At 35.3% G+C, this 16906-nt stretch overlaps 1 protein-coding gene across 5 annotated transcripts in view; it reads right to left on the bottom strand.

Annotated features, from left to right (window-relative positions):
• LOC310894795 (cadherin-10) overlaps positions 1-16906 on the bottom strand; it is a 95763-nt gene that overhangs the window by 72011 nt on the left and 6846 nt on the right. Inside the window, exon 2 of one of the 5 annotated variants that reach the window (XM_083825333.1) lies at positions 5257-5386. The exons of the other annotated variants lie outside the window; for them this stretch is intronic. The gene's annotated coding sequence lies outside the window, so the exon portion shown is untranslated. The remainder of the gene's footprint in view (positions 1-5256; positions 5387-16906) is intronic. 5 annotated transcript variants of the gene reach the window in all.

The following is a 16906-nucleotide window of genomic DNA, read 5'->3' as shown; positions in this document are numbered from 1 at the left end:
AATTAATGATGTATTGATTTTAGAAGCTTACTGACCACAAAGCATTTTTTTTCTACAAAAAGCTTTAAAGTGTTACAGGGGATGATTCCTACCTTGTGCTGTATTATAGGAGTTTGGAGTACAGGAGTTGGACTTGATGATCCTTATGGGTCCCTTCCAACTCGGGATATTCTATAATTCTATGATTCTATATTTAACGTTTCAGTGCAATTTCTTAACGTGTGGTAATGTCTTAGGTAATATGTACACATTTTTGCTCTACAGAACATTCTTCCGTAAGCTTACCAAAGGTCTGTAACAGCAAGTGAAGAGAAATCTCTCATGGAAAGAACCCAAATAGATAACCATGCGGAGACTGCAGAAAAATAATTCTCTAATTCCAAGAGTCAACCATGTACTCAAACAAAGTGGCTTCTCTGTGATAAATAGACCTCCCTCTCATTCTTTCCTCCTAAGTGAATACATAATTATGTAAACATCATCTAGTTCCCTGAGAAAACTGCCTTGAACAAAGATGAATTCTTAGGACATCAGGAATTTGCCTACTTAAAGGCAGACTCCTTCAAGTCTGTCAAAGAAGGAATCAGTTCCTTAATTTTAGCAAATAATCTAACTGAAATACACATCTCTTTATGTGGCAAATATTTATATAAGTAGCATATGTGTGACAATATATAATATGTTGCAAAATTCCACAGCTAAGACATTTTACATAAAATTTCTTTACTCCATATTTAGAATGGAAAACAGGAACCAGATCTGTCCATTTACCAACATTTTTACCGTCATTCAGAACACTTGCAGAGAGGGAAGCACTGTAGAAGTACACAGAACTGCTTGTCACAGACAGTCCTTTACATACTTGAGTTGCAAGGTCATCAGAAAAATCTGACTCTCAGGTCTTCACTAACACTATCATCTAAATGCTGGCTGAGAAAAAAAAAATCTACGAAGAAACACATACAAAAGTACACATACAGATACAACATACACAGATACCTTCTGGAAAAAAATATTCTGGGAGGTGTTGATATAAGAAATGCTGACTTTCTGTGACGAAAATCACTGCTGAGGAAGCAAATCCATTTCCTTCTAAGGCATACTATGACTTAACTAGTCGCTAAAGTTTTGTCCAATCTGCCTGATATATTTACAGAACAGCACCCAGCTTCTCACTTCTGGAAGGCTTATGGCAGGCTGAATCTTTGTCATACTGCTCCAAGCATTATTTTTTGTACCTGCCAAGAACAATGCATGGACCCAATGCTAGCATCAACATGGAGAAGCAATGCTGAATTTAAAGCTGCCTATTTGTAGCTTGCTTTATGGTAAGAGAAGCAATTGCAAAAAGCTTAGGACTTCAGATGAATGTAGGAGAAGAATGTTCATCAAGGTCCAAAAACCCCACAATTTCCAAATTGGAAGTAAAAGTGATTAACAGGCTGTAAAGGTCACATCAATTAAATGGTAATATATCCCATCAACTGCTTTTGATGTCGTCGTTTTTTCTTATGGCTCCTTTGGTTCACTTTTGCACCAGTTTCCATAAAATGCTAGTCACAATAAGTTATTTATTGTACCCTATAATTTGAACACAGATTTTCATTGGTATGTTGACAGTTCTCCCTTCTTTTCCTAACATTTTCATTTTATTCCTGGTATTTCTTTTAGTCCTCTTCCAAACACTTGTTGGAGAAAGGCAGGCTAGCATAGGAATTTGATGTCAATAAAAGCATTATGTTACTACAGGGATGTCAAGGATCTGTTCTCAGTTTCAGCAACAAAAAGACAGCTATTTCAGTGACTGAAGTGTACTTACTGAAGATATTCACTGATGTCACTCAGAGCACAATGTGATATATATTTAAAGTATATGTTAGCATATTAAAAAAAAAAAAAAACTACAAGGATTTTTTCTTGAAGTGATCAGAAGCACAGAACTACAATGGTATTATATATATGTATGTATACACATTAGCAAAGCTTTAGATAAAATGTCAAGCAATGAATTCCTCCCTCTCCTTTAAATATTGTTATACAGTAAAATAGATATATCATCTCTAATAATTGTTATATGAGTGAAGATTGAAGAAATCAAGTGTAAAGTTTTCCTGTGCCTATGAACAAACCTACCATTTCCAGTACTTCATCACATTACTCAGTGTAACAATGCCACTGAATGACAGTGAAAAGAAAAAATAAAGCAACTCATCAGATCTAAAAGACAGGCACAGATGTTTAAAAAATGGTCACATACTGAATATGATGATGAAAGTCATACCATTGAAAACTTTGCACCTTTTTGGCGACTTGAGAGGGAAGACATCAAACAGCACCTGGCAGCCAGTGAGGTCAGCACCAAGTAATGTCAGGCAGCTCCTGGGCCACAGCAGCAGCACTGCTACTGTTCTTTCCATCCTTAGTCCTGAAAGATACTGCACGTGTGCCCCTGCTTCTGGTCTACAGTTGGACAGCAGCCTCTTCAAAGCCTCTGTATCTCAGAGTTTTCCCAGTTCCTGTTCTACAAACTGTTCCAAAATTGAGTTGGAAATACTCCTTCCCCAAAAACCTCTTATGTAAACTGCTGAGATCTGCTCATCTACGTGAAGGTATGCAAGTATCGTCCACAGTACGTGGACGATCATCTGTAATGATCGTCATCTGTAATGACCTCTTACTGTCCTTTTTTTTTTTTTTAGCAAGCTGTTTTTATTCATTATGTTTCAGAGAACCCTCTCATTAGGAAGGAAACATCAGTTTTATAGAAACATAATATTCTGGAAATATATTAATGACTAATGATGTCATATTGACTGTTTTGGCTTCCCCACTTAGGGGACATTTTTCAGTGAGCTATTAGGTGAAGATGAGTTCTTTCTTATGGGACATGGAGGGAAACAAAGAAGATTGAGTTACTAAATTAGTAAAGAGGATTTTAAAGTAAGATGAAACAAGAGGATGCTAAACGGAAACACGTAATTCAGGTACAAAAAGTAAATACCTGGAAATCAGTCCAGGTTATCCTCCATGGTCAAAGAAGATAAAAAGAACACATGACAGCAAGCCAGGAAGGATGAAAAAAATACTACATTAGTGATATTTCAAACATTTTTGACATCCCTACAGTAATACAAAAAGCACAGAGAGCAAACCTAGAAAATTGTGAAGGGTTCTGTTTTAGAAGCTGAAAATCATATAAGCATAATAGAGAAATACTGAAGTATCCTGTAGGCCTGGAAGCTTATGATAATATGTGCAGGATAGGCAGGAAGAACAAAGGAGGAGGCAGCTCTTGAAAGAGACTACATGGCACTAACAAAAGCTTCTCTAGTCCAAAAGTAGGACTGGAAATGCAATGAAGAACAAACTTTGGTTAGGCCACTATCTTTTCATTCAAAACATAAGGAATTTCATAAATATTAAATACATCATCTTGCTAAATATGAGCATAAGGGAGAAACAGGCAAAGAAAGAGCTAAAATGGACATGGTCAAGCTGCAAAATGAGAAGTCAGACACATCTAAAATAATTCTGTAAGAGCATTAGCAACAGGAGGAAGATTAAAAACATCAGTTCAATAATCAGTGGAGAAGTAGAGATTTTACAGATAGAATGGAGGAAGCTGGAGAGTGCAATGTCTTTTCTCAGCAGCGTAATGGTAAATTTAGACCATGTAGCTAGTTAATATTGGCAGCAAGATGGTATGATCTCAACATTAAACAGGAAAATGTCAGAATAAAGATGAATTGGGGAACTTTGAAGAAAATAGCCAGCCTCTGCAATCCTGTCATCTGTGTAAGAACCAAATATCAAGAAGCAATAGAAAAATCCAGAAATGTCTGTTAGGTGGGAAGTGACATGAACTCCTCCTGAAGGAGATGGAATGGTGATGGACAAGGTGTGCAGCTGTGCGCAGGGCAAACCAATTATATCAGGTGATGGGACTCTTCATTCAGTGGCAAGACAGTCAGGAAAACCATCAACTGTCTGTCAGTGCATTCCTGTGCTGATAAAACGAAACCACATCAGCATGGGAATCAGGCATGGCTCAATGGCCACATACTAGCCACTGCAAATTACAGGTTTTTAAAGTGCTGAGCCTAATGAATTTGCTATTAGAACAAGAATTGTCTGAAGCAGTTTCAGAATAATTAGAGATTCTCTTATTCAAAAACTTATTTTCCACTTCAATTCCACTCTAAATTCTTTCTATAATTGAATAATTACCATGCCTTGTGGACAGAGAAAAATTGTTAAATGCCAACCATCTAAATGCTAGTGAGGCCAATGGATCACTGAATATACAGGTTGTATCACTGAATATGATCTAACAGTATCTTCTGTTTAAAAAAAAAAAAAAAAGATATATGAAGAAGATTGCTACCTATAAGAAAAATGAGGTCTCTCTTCACCACTTAGGCAACAATGGAAAAGGCTCAGCTAAAATGGTAAGACCATTTATGAACACTGCACCTCAAGACAGGTGTGGACAAGCCAGGGTGAAAGAGGAAGTGTCATGACCATTGTCATTCAGTCGAACAAACTGGTGCCTATAGGTCTTACCAGAAAAGCTTGTGAGAAGGGAGAGCAAGTTACAACATTCAAATATGTAAAAGGCTTCTGCAAAGGGATGGGGAATAATCTGTAATCCATGTCTACTGAACATGACAATAAGTAATGGTTTAGATGATTTGTAGCTGACAGGTAGGATAAAAAAAAAAATAGCCCAGCCTAGTGAATGATTTTTTTTTTCTTTTGGTACTTTAATGATAATTACATCTACAGACAGACCTAGCACACATTTGCATAGTACAATACATCTCTTAAGACTGTCTTGGAGATTAAATTCCCTTTCCACCTCTATCCATCCGTAATCTTGTAAGTGCTATACCCAGAAGACCAACCCAGAACTTCATTTTATTTACACTGGAAAAAGTTTAAAAAGCCTTTATATATGACATTTACTTTCAAATATATTTCACTTCCACACAGTAACTGTGAACAAAGTATGAAAAACAAATTTTTGGAGACAATCTTAATTACTCAAATCCTATTCTGAGAAATAAAAAAATAAAAAGTCTGTTAACCTACATGCAACATAAAATAAGCAATATTTGTAGCTGTCTTCTACAGCCCTCTGGGGATTAAACATAATTTGAAAAACTAAATGCCTACTCATATTTTGTTCAGTAGCAGCTCACTCTATGTTTGCTTTTTCAGAGTTGTCACTATAGAATACCGGATTTTCAGAAGTACCTTTTAACATCACTGGAAATGGGAAACATAGCCCAAGGGCCAGAACACACAATGGTTAATGCTTATATACCCGCTGTGTCTTCAAGGAGAGGAAGATGGAATGATTCCAAGCATGCAGAAGAGATGCTGTCTGAAAGAGGAAAATAGTATGAAAGCTATAATCACATCGCTATTAAGGATGACCTGTCTCCAATATGATGTCTGATTCTTTTAGATATTTCAGCCATTTCAAATCACACTTAGCTCTAATGTGATATGTCATTTATCATCACACATAAAATGTTATATTTCCAAAGTAATGGGGGGGCGGGGGGGGACGACACAAATAATTAATTTTTAATTTAGAGAAAAAATCTAAAACAATAAAAAAAATCAAAATTTGGTTCAATTGGGAAATTACTTACTTACTAGCTCCCAGTAGATAATCCAGGTTTCCTGTTTCTTCCTTTTCCCTACAAGCACTTTTCCTCAACCCTTTCACAAGCAGTTCTCGTAGCGCAGCGTTTCAAGGCAGATGGAGGGATATTGGGCAGGATAGGCAAGTCCCACCAGGGTGTCTTTACAAAGAAGGGACCCCAGTGATTATATCTAGAGCAACCCAACTAGTAGAACAAATTCCAAAGTGAAAGCAAACCAGAATGCCATTCTCAATGTCTGTGCATTCATAACTGTATTATTTGATGACCATGAATAGTCAAGGAAAACTTGATTTTAGATTTTACTTGGTATACCATCATAACAGCAGTGCTCCCTCTCTAGAATGAATATGGATTGTTAATTCAGTTCAGATTCAAAACAAAATGGTTATGGAATTATAACTTACTTCACATTTCAATAAATAATCTTTGTGTACTGCCTGACCATCTGCAAGGTCAAAAAACTTCTGGAATTTAACAGCACTTCAAATGAAGTAGAATGGATGTGGTTTGAGTATGTTTTTTGTTACTGGTGGGTTTTTGTTTATTTGTTTTAGTATTCATTAATCATAAAGTGTTCTCTGGAAAACAAGAAGGCCTAAAGCTCTTCAGTGACCCCAAGGTTCTCTCTGTTCTGCTATCAACCGGAGAGTGGATGAATAGATGAAAGGGCAGTACCTAAGCATAACAATTGTTGCAACTGAAAAACAAACAAACAAACCAAACCAACAAAAAAGCCACAGTACTTTATTAAGCTATTAATAGCTGATTAGTGATATATGATAAAAACTGGCTTTACTTTATCATTAAATACATGTTCATAAATAGTATCTATTATATACTGAAAATTATCCAGGAACTACAGCTCTACAGCATGAACACTGTTGATAACATTTAATAGTCTTAAAATGTAGAAAAGCTGCAAATCATACCATAAAATCCATGTTCAAAAATCAGTAAGAGAATGAAAATAAAAATAAATTAATAAATAAAAACACAAAGAAAATTATTTGTGAGGGTATCCAAAATATCATAATGTTACATCATACAGATGAAAGTCACACATCTGTGACTGGTAGGAAAAACAAAGTGAGAAGCAAATACCATAGGTATGTTGTAAGCAAAGAACAGGATATGTAAAAAGGAACACACACACACAAAAGGAACACCTGCACAGAAAGAAAGCAGGTGATCAGGTTCTGAGAAATGAGTTCTGTTCAACAGAACAGTTGAGCAACTATTTGATGTATGCATATAATTTTGGCAATCTATGAACAGAAATACATAAAGCATAACACAACAAACACGAAAGTCCTAGGGGCAAAATGATCAAAAATAAAAGCAAAGAAATGAAAGCTTGTGGCTTGATTTCCCTCATAATTTTATGTCAGTCTTACATTGAAGATTTAATAATTCTAAAATATTTGACGGTGTTTGACTTACAGCAACATAGCCTTTTAAGTGAGAGAGCATGTAGATAATTTATCCAATATATAATTCTATATACTGTTTTGGATATGAAAATTTCTGTTTGGTGCACACTGAAGCAAAAATGCAACTAAACACTTCCTGGGAAGTAAGAATGATCAGCTCAGCATATGTTCTCATTTTGTGCTTCTCTTCCAGAAGAAGTTCTGGTCACACACATTCTATATATAATTCATTCATTCCAACTGTCCTGTGCACTTCCTTATGGAGACAGAATGCTCACCTTGGTCTTTAAATTAATTAAACCAACTACCTGACAAATACTTATTGGAGATCATTAAAAGGTTATGAAAAAAAATAAAATACTGCAGTCTAAGAATGATGCGAGGGATTGAAAGTGTCCTTTTACTAAAATCTAGGTGGAAACCAGTAAAATGTCTGAAAAACTTCGAAGTCCTGGACATAACACTATTTGACTAACACCACTAATAACAGCACTAAGCAGTGACTGAGACACAAACAGATAAGGTTGATGGTTAACACCCAGTTAATACCAGAAATACAGAGCCATTTTATTCTAATTTTCTGCTAGATAACGAAGGTCTCAGAACAAGGCACAGCTTTCATTAAGTACTAAGTTGGCCAAAGCACATGGATCTGTATCTACACAGTGTTAAAAACAATTTAAACGTGCTTACGTTTATATATATGATCAAATCCTGTCAAACACAATGGAAATTAAGCGCAGGCTTAAGTCATACACAAAATGCTGGGGTTTCCCATGCATAAAGTCACAACTTCTGCAGTTCAGTACATCCTCCAAGATTGTAATACATAGTAGGAGGTGGCTTTTAATCCTTCTCACAGGCCCACAGGCAAGCTCTTTTCTTCCATTAATTAGGGAGAGAGCATCAGAAATTTGCTGACAATGAGGAGCTTCTGTAGTGCTGCCTACCCCTGCATCTTCTGGTTCTTTAGACACATGGTTCTTACATGTGAACAAGTACTTAATATTTCAAGCATGGCCTAATCGACAACAGCACCTGACTGTTGTTGTTAAATAAAATGCCTTTCAGAGAAAGTACCAAAAAGCACAGAAAGAGGCAGTGTAAATTAACACTTATTTATCCCCCTTCAGGACTTCTTATTTTTATTTATTTATTTTTTAATAAGAAAGACTTGGTCTTTTCAAAGTGCAAACATTGCAAAACAATCTCATGGACAGGAATGTGTACCGACCAGGAGAAAGCTCAAGAACTGGTCAGTTACCACTCATGTAAATCAGCTGTCACAAACTATTTGAGCATCTAGAAATAGCTGTAGCTTGGTCTAAGACTACCATAAAACTACTGGATTATCTACCGAGATTTTTTTTATTTTTTACCTTTACCTGAAGAGAACTTTATTGAATGCTGTTGGAGAAAGCTAAAATTCTAGAGACACAAGGCTGTAATTTCTCTGAAAATTTTCTTTCAAGCACCAAGATCTTGTGAGGCTATTACTGAATTATTGTTAAATTAGGAAAATAAAGTTTTAAAAATGCTGCAGCAGGGCTTCTGCTCCCATTTTTAATGAAATAAAATTTATTTTGTCCTTGGTCTCCTGCATTCTCTTTGTAATACGCAAAAATAACAGCTAACTCCATGTAAGCATTTCAGTTTGTTCTATGTCAAAAGACAAGTATATAAGTACATTTCAGAAAGATACAGTTTTCTTTCAGAAGCACGTGGACTCTGTTATATCAGTCCAACTGATAATTTTATCTTTTTTTCTTAGTGCTGCATATTCATACCTGAAAGCCAGTCTAGATTACTTCAACACTGTAAAAGGTAGTGAAGGAAGCAAGTGCTTCATCCGCAGGTAGTGTATGTATCACAGATTTCCAGAATCACAGAATGATTGAGGTTGGAAGGGACCTCTGGAGGTCATCTGGTCCAACCCCCTCCCGTGTTGCAGTTTGTGCCCACTACCTCTTTTCCTGTCACTGGGCACCACTGAAAAGAGCCTGGCTCCACCTTCTTCGAACTCTCCCTTTAGGTATTTATGCACAATGATAAGATTCCCCCGAGCCTCCTCTTCTTCAGACGGAACAGACCGAACACTCTCAGCTCTTCCTCATAGGAGAGGTATTTGGCTTCTCTGTTCACCTTTGTGAGGAAACAGCCAAGTTCACTTTGGTAAAGGAAAGCTCTTCCAACCAAAATATCAGTATCACTGCTCCTGTTTTAACACTTCTCTTTTCAATTTAAATGGCACTTCTTGCTTTGCCTTAACTACTGTAATCTCTGAAGGGCAAAGATGTAGTAACAAACTCATTCAGACTGCTATTGCAGGTGTCTGAAAAGATGGCACACCTCTGTCTTGTACATAAGGGCAGCACTCACAGTCGTTGGGATCTTGTGCTTTTGTGACCTTGTTATCTTGTTTAGAATTTCTCTAAGCAGTCAGACCCTGAAACATGTCAGTTATATATTACTGCAGTTGTACAGGAGGATGAATTTTCTTCCTTTGCTGCCACAGCCTAGGTGCACATTGCTTAGTCTAGCTGGTAGTCACACTAGACATAAATAATTTTGACAGTCAGAAGAACACACTAAATATACAAGTTCCACAGATCAGCAATCAATCTTATCTGACAGACTAACCTCAGAAACAGTTTTAAAAAACATTCTTTCCTTTTGATCATCTAGACAAGCTCTGTGGCAGACACTTTTCAGTCTCCCCTTTATACACAGGATATAACAGTTCCCAGCATAAATAATGTATTTACTTACCTACCTACCTAAATGAAGCACACTGGGATTGAAATATAAAAATCTACGATTCAACGGGTGCAATTTGCAGAAGGAACATGCAAGGGATTTAGCAATTGTGATGAAGAAATTCTAGCAATTCTGCTTCTTTCAAAAACAGATTCTGAATGGTACTAGACAGATTACCAGAAGTTCTAGACTATGGTCACAAAATCATTAAGAACTTCTGTTCTCTTTTCACCTCTAGAAGCTCCACAAATGGAAATAATCACTTTAATTGACAGTTTCCTATTTGCTCTTTAACTTCAGTGAAGACAATGATACTTTGAATTATTTCATCTTTCCAAAACATTTTCCTAACCATCTACATCATCTTTTTATCCCTTGCCTTTATTTTACATCCCTCTTAGCCAATCTAGCAGTAAATTCTCCTAACCTTATGTCAACTTTATCTCTGCTTAAATCCTTGGTCAAACTACCATTTATTCTCTCACTGAACATTGTACTTTTTTTTGCATACGAAATCTTCCATAACACTTCAGTTTTTGAAGGCTGGTGCTGTGCATTCTCAGATCATAGAATCACTAACATTGGAAAAGACTTCCAAGATCATCTGGTCCAACCGTTCCCCCACCACCACCATTACCCACTACACCATGTCCCTAAGTACCACATCCAACCTTTCCTTAAACACCCACAAGTAGGTGACTCCACCATCTCCCTGGGCAACCCGTTCCAATGCCTGACTGCCCTTTCTGAGAAGAAATTTCTCCTAATTTCCAACCTAAACCTCCTTTGGTGCAACTTGAGGCCATTTCCTCCTGTCCTAGATGGATTAAGAGATGCAATCTTTATAACATCTTTTCTTCAAATTTCAGAATTCTGTTCAAATAAGCATCCATTTAATTTCGTGAAGTCCTTCAGGTATACATACCAATTATTCCAAGCAATTCTCTCTCTGTTCCTTCACATCTTTTGGCTTACCAGTTGCATTTCTTCTTTTTGTGCTGCATATACACAACCGCTTTTCACTGGGGACCTTCTCTTTGATAACTTATGATGTGCTACATTATTGTTCTGCATCTGTGCTTGATTTGTTGCCTATTTCGCTCCATGTTTGTTGAAGTATGATGTCCTGCCTCACCTCCAGTTTTTATAGGTAAACGCATTTTTAAAAAAATCAAATTTTAAAAAAGAAAAGACCTTTAATATACATAGCATAGCATACTTTTCCCCTCTTGAAAGGTCTTAGAGATAGAAGCTCTTGCTCATACACAAAACTGTTGAGATCCTATATCCTATTGCACTAATGTTGTGATTCTTCCCTCTGGTCTAGCTGACAGGCAAGAGTTTTATCTCTGGCTAACCCAGCTAACCCTAATCAGAAAAATCACAGTCTCTAACCATCCAAAAGGAACCCTTCAACAACTGACTGATTTATCACTCTCACTAGCTGTTGCAGCATACAACTGTACATCAGCTAGTGACTGCCTATTACAAAACACATTGTAGTGAACAACATTTTAATATATACCCAGTAATTACTGGAAAACATATCTTGTATTAGCATCTCTATCATATTTTTGTTCTCTGTATAAGTTTACAAAGCATGCACAATGAAACAGTATTGCCTTTGTGTACAGAAAGTGATGGAAGCATCTTCCAATGTAAGAATATCCAATTGGAACACTACTTCCATTTAAATATCAGAACCTGAAAAGTGTTCTCATTTGGTACTCATTTTGATAATATGTCCTCCTTCAGCCAGGATTAATTTGGATGAGTAAATTCTATTCTGAAAGATAGGAAAATAATAAAAAGAAGCACTTGTAAGGTTTTTATTTTATTTATTTTTTAATATTTGTGGCTATAGTACTGGACTGAAACTCAAAGTTTCAAAGTGCTTTGTAGCCCTAAGATATGAGAACTTATAATTCTTATATGCTTTCAGACCCCTTAAGTGGAAAAAAGGGTATTATAATATCTCACTAAGTTATAACCAGCAACTGATCTTCAAAGACATCAAGATATTTGGAGGTTATTTGGACCAGACTAAATAAATGTCTTTCAGGAAAAAAAAAAAAAAAAGAGAGAGAGAAGGAAGAGAGAAGGAAGAGAGAAGGAAGAGAGAAGGAAGAGAGAAGGAAGAGAGAAGGAAGAGAGAAGGAAGAGAGAAGGAAGAGAGAAGGAAGAGAGAAGGAAGAGAGAAGGAAGAGAGAAGGAAGAGAGAAGGAAGAGAGAAGGAAGAGAGAAGGAAGAGAGAAGGAAGAGAGAAGGAAGAGAGAAGGAAGAGAGAAGGAAGAGAGAAGGAAGAGAGAAGGAAGAGAGAGAAAATCATCCTTTCTTTTGAAAGAATGAGAATCACTGGCTTACGTGAAAGCAGGACTGACATCTTGATTTCCTTTCCATCTACTGACAAAAAATATTTTTGCATCTAGAGACTTTCAGCATGACTGGAACTCAGAGACAAATAAGTAAGCAAATATGGACTACCACACAGAAAACTCTTTATGAGATTGAGTGAGAATGTTATCTGTACTGATTGCAAACATCTACAAGCATTACCTTCAAAAACACAGGTATTAAACTAGTATTCACTTAGCTCAAAACCAAAAACACTGATCTTGCTGAACTGCAGTGAGAATACCACGAAAATAAACAGCATTCCTGTGCTGTTATTGCTTTTATTGCATGCAGGCTGGTATGAATTTTCCCAAACCTAAACCAGAAAATAAAATGAAAAATAAGAATGCTAGCATGGATACTGGCTTTTGCTAAACATTTCAGGATGCTAAAGTGAACATTGCCTTGAGCTAGCTAAGTATTAAAGTATTCTACAGAGATCTAATGAACTAATACAATAAAAATCTATTGACAATTGCCTTGAACTAGTAAAGCATTTAAGCATTCTACAGAGTTCTAATGCATTAAGGACTAAAAATCTATTTCTATGTGGTAACTATAGTCAATTTTTGTGAGATTTCTCAAGTCTCACAAATCAATATTTGTAGTAATGTACATGAAAAGATCAAGAAAAGAAACAACCAAAAAGATTTTTTCCTGTGCATGACTTGATATTTTACATTTAGTATAAAAATTCATACATATCTATCACCAAAGCAAAGTATTTTGCTGGTAGGCATAGAAGTGTAAGCTGGAAAAGAGCAACTAGTTTTCATATAATTATCGTCTTGCCACAAGATGGCACCAAAAGATTAAAAATATCTGCATTCTTAAGATTCCCATCTGAAAAAACTGGAACAAACTTTTCAGGGAATTGCACAAGAAAAGTCATCAACATTTTACTTGCAGTAGTAAGTAACAAACATCATTCTGCTTACTTTGACAAACTGCTGAAATGTGGAGACTTACCATGGGGTTAATGAATATTGAGAAAAAGAATGTTTTACTAAAGCTTAAGTTTCCTACAAATTCTGAAGAATAAGGAATGAGAATTTAGAATGATATATTTCCTTTTCCAGACAGTGAAGTGAGAACATATTCAAATGTATGAATAAAAACTAAACAGACAAGAAAAAACAAATCCAAACCTATCAACAACTTATAGTTTCCCCTAAAGAAAACCTTATGAAAGTTCAACAATTTCTTCATTAAGAATGTGTCTTTTTCTCCACTCCATTTTCCCTCCCAGTTGCAATTAAGAAAAAAAAAAAAAAAAGTTAATCTCAAATATAGCGAGCTCTTAAAAAAGCTACATGTGGGAGATATAATGAGCTATAATGTGAGAGATAGTGAAGAAACAGTATTTCTAGTTTATCAGATATCTCATTGTCAGATGAATGCTTTTCAGTTTCCACTGCAAAACCCCATCCTTCACAAAGGATTATTATATGATTATGATTCTATTATAGGACATATAATGGGATTACTGTATCCTATTATATGATAGGAACAGGTCAGAGTGCAATGACAGTGTAAACACAAAACAAGATAAAAACCTAAAGGCTTGTGTGGGAGGAAACATTTCAAACCATAGTTACTTCATTGGTGATTACTTCACTGCTGATTATTTTGTGTAATAGATTTTACTTATGTATAGAAAACAAACAAACAAAACAAAGAAAGAACTATATTAAAAAGTGTTCACAGAACACTTCAGCCAGAAAGAAACCAAGCATCTCACAACACAGAAATACTATTTCATCAGCAAACTGCTGTAAATCATTGTAATTGTTTCCTTTAAAGAGAAAAGACCCTGAACAATACCAACATTATAAAAAGAATTATTTTTGTGTCAGTATTATCTTGAGCTTTGTTGTTAGTATTTCTGATTGCACAGAAATGTATTTAGCTAACTTTAAACTGCTTTTCCATATATCACTTCATTTTAGCTCATATATTTTAACGTATTAATAGGCTACTCTGGAGAAGTCAGTGCTTGACTACACATTGGAATTATTAAGATGAATTCTGTTTACTTAAATAGAATTTCATTCTCAAAAACAATCATTTTTTTCTTGCAGTCATCAAGCCATTATGACACATTTTTTATGTTATTGTCCTGCTTCCTATCCAATAGTCCAGTTTTAATCTACTCTAATGATAACAAAATAGCTTCTGAATTACTCCAGAAATCTTTTAGTGCTGAAGTAGCATGATTTTACTTGTGTGCCTTTTTTTAATTAAAAAAAACAAGGGGGGGGGGGGGGGATTTTAGCTAGAGTTATAAATGGACTCCAGTGAGCATACACAGGAGTAACAAGGAACCAGTCACAACACTAAAATGATGCCATAGTCATACACTCCTGTACGACAAGACTGTTTGGGTGCTCTTCCAGAGACTGAGCTGGAACCATCTAACTGGGAGCTGTGGGACTTATCCACCTGGCCTGACATTATTCCATTAGACCTGACTTTTGCAGGCTGTCCGTTTGGCAAAACAGCTCAGACTTTATGTGCAGGTACTTGCTGCTTGGATCTTGATGGCTGCAGCCATGGAGGAGAGAAAAGGTGGGTATTTCCTTTCCTGAATATACATAACCCAAAATGTAGCAAGAAGTGGCTCTCATGTTAACACAGCTGTTTGTTCATTTGTTTGTTTTCATCCTGTAACTTAGAAGGCCGAACTACTTTGAGCTTTATTTGTATTTAACTCCAGCTAAGCGGGTGTTGTTAGAATTGAAAACCTAACAAACTCGCTCCTTGATGGCTTTTTGTAATTTCTGTTCTAAGCATATCAAGTGTAATTTAAACACCTAAATACAACAAATTGAAAATATACTGTAACTTCTTGAACAACTATGGATTTCAGAATTTAAATAATTGATTTCTCCTTCTTTGCCACAATATTTTAGGTATCCAATTTAGAGCAGCTCAAGCCCAGTGACCTGTCTCATTCACATTATAAATACCTGAATTAACTTGAAGATTTATGCTCATCAAAACTTTAATTGTATTATTACTATAATATACTATGTCTTAATTCATCATCCTTTTGTAATTTTCATTTTTCTGAGCTCAAATAGAAAGGTAGAGGAAACCACATCACAATTAAAATATATTCACAAATAACACACGTGTTTCAGAATGGGTTCAGATGCCTTGCTTGTCAAGGACAGGAAGAGGAAGAAGGGATGTATGATTTTTTCTCCATTTTCCATTCTGTACATATGTATCACACACATACTTTAATTTTAGAAAAGAGATCGATTTCTTTTCATCATCAGAATGACTGTTATTCCATTAAAGTTTCTAAATATTATAAATAAATTTTAAAAGTAATACATTTCCACCTTAAGAAAGATTTTCTCAAATTAATTATTCAAATCTGGGTACTACTTCATTAAAGACCACTTAAGAAGAGAAATTGGAAAGAAATTGTAAACAAGAAAAAAATTATATCATTTATAAAAGAACAATATTACAAAGGAAAATCCATCTATCTATATCTGTATATCTGCCATTCACAGATGTAACTACCAGAAAAAAATGAATCTAGTAACAGATAACACAAAAGCTTGAAAGTTCTTAATCAAAAACTGTCAATAAAATGTGCCCAAGTATTAAGTCATGGAGAGAACCAAATGTACTTTATATGCCTGGGGCTCGATTCACTTGTTTTAATCAAGGTGTCAGCTTCAGTGCTGTCTTGACCACAGGCACCAAACTCTTACTCAAGGGAAAGAGCACATCTCGGCATGCTAATGGCAGAAAAACTTCATCCAACAAGAGGAAAAAAATCACACTTCTGTCTTACTTTTTATGGACACTACATATTTCTGCCACAAAGCTGTGGTAACTATCCCAAAGAGAAACTAGGAGACAGAAATAGTGCTTAAAAGTGCTTAATAGTGCTTCCCTCTTGGTAAGGCGGTAGCAGTAACATATTTAGTGAACTTGGTTATAATATGCTTAAGCAGATCTTGAACTACCTTTCATGTAATAATGACACTCCTTACTTCACTAATCTTAAAAGAGAGCAAAATGTTTCATACAGCTGCAAAATTACTGGGTAGACCCTAGTAACTCATACAGAACATTAGGTCTACACTATTACTTACCATTTAATAAAGTACTGTTTTGATTAAAAACTGTTTTTAAATGGTTAAATGCTGTTGATCTGAGCTGAATTTCACCATATTCTATGGCAGTGATTGCATAGATTCTATGATGTTAATATAATATTGCTTTGTTTTGGTTAATATTACATATTTAACTAGAATTCATTATTAGATAGCCCAACAGTTAGTTAGCTTAATTAGTTAGTTTTGTTTTGATTTTTTACGAGAAACTCATGAGAGCAGGATAGTAGCTCTAAACAGCTTACTTTGCAGATCAAGATTATAATGAAAAAGAAAAAATCATGTATAACAGTACTTACATATAACAGCCCTCCCCTTACTAAAAATATACAAGAATTTAGAAAACATCTACACTAATAATCAGAATATGATCTATAACATGATGTTTTGTTTTGTTTTTAAAGTCTATTCACATAATTTGTAATTACAATATATTCTTACAGGTAGAAAATAAGACCTGAAATATTTTTATTTTCTTATTTTCTTATTTCAATTTGTCATGTTTGGGGGT

Source organism: Anser anser (assembly GCF_964211835.1).
Source record: "Anser anser genome assembly, chromosome: 2".
NCBI classification, from domain to species: Eukaryota; Metazoa; Chordata; class Aves; order Anseriformes; family Anatidae; genus Anser; species Anser anser.
This window is presented reverse-complemented; position numbering and strand designations above follow the sequence as displayed.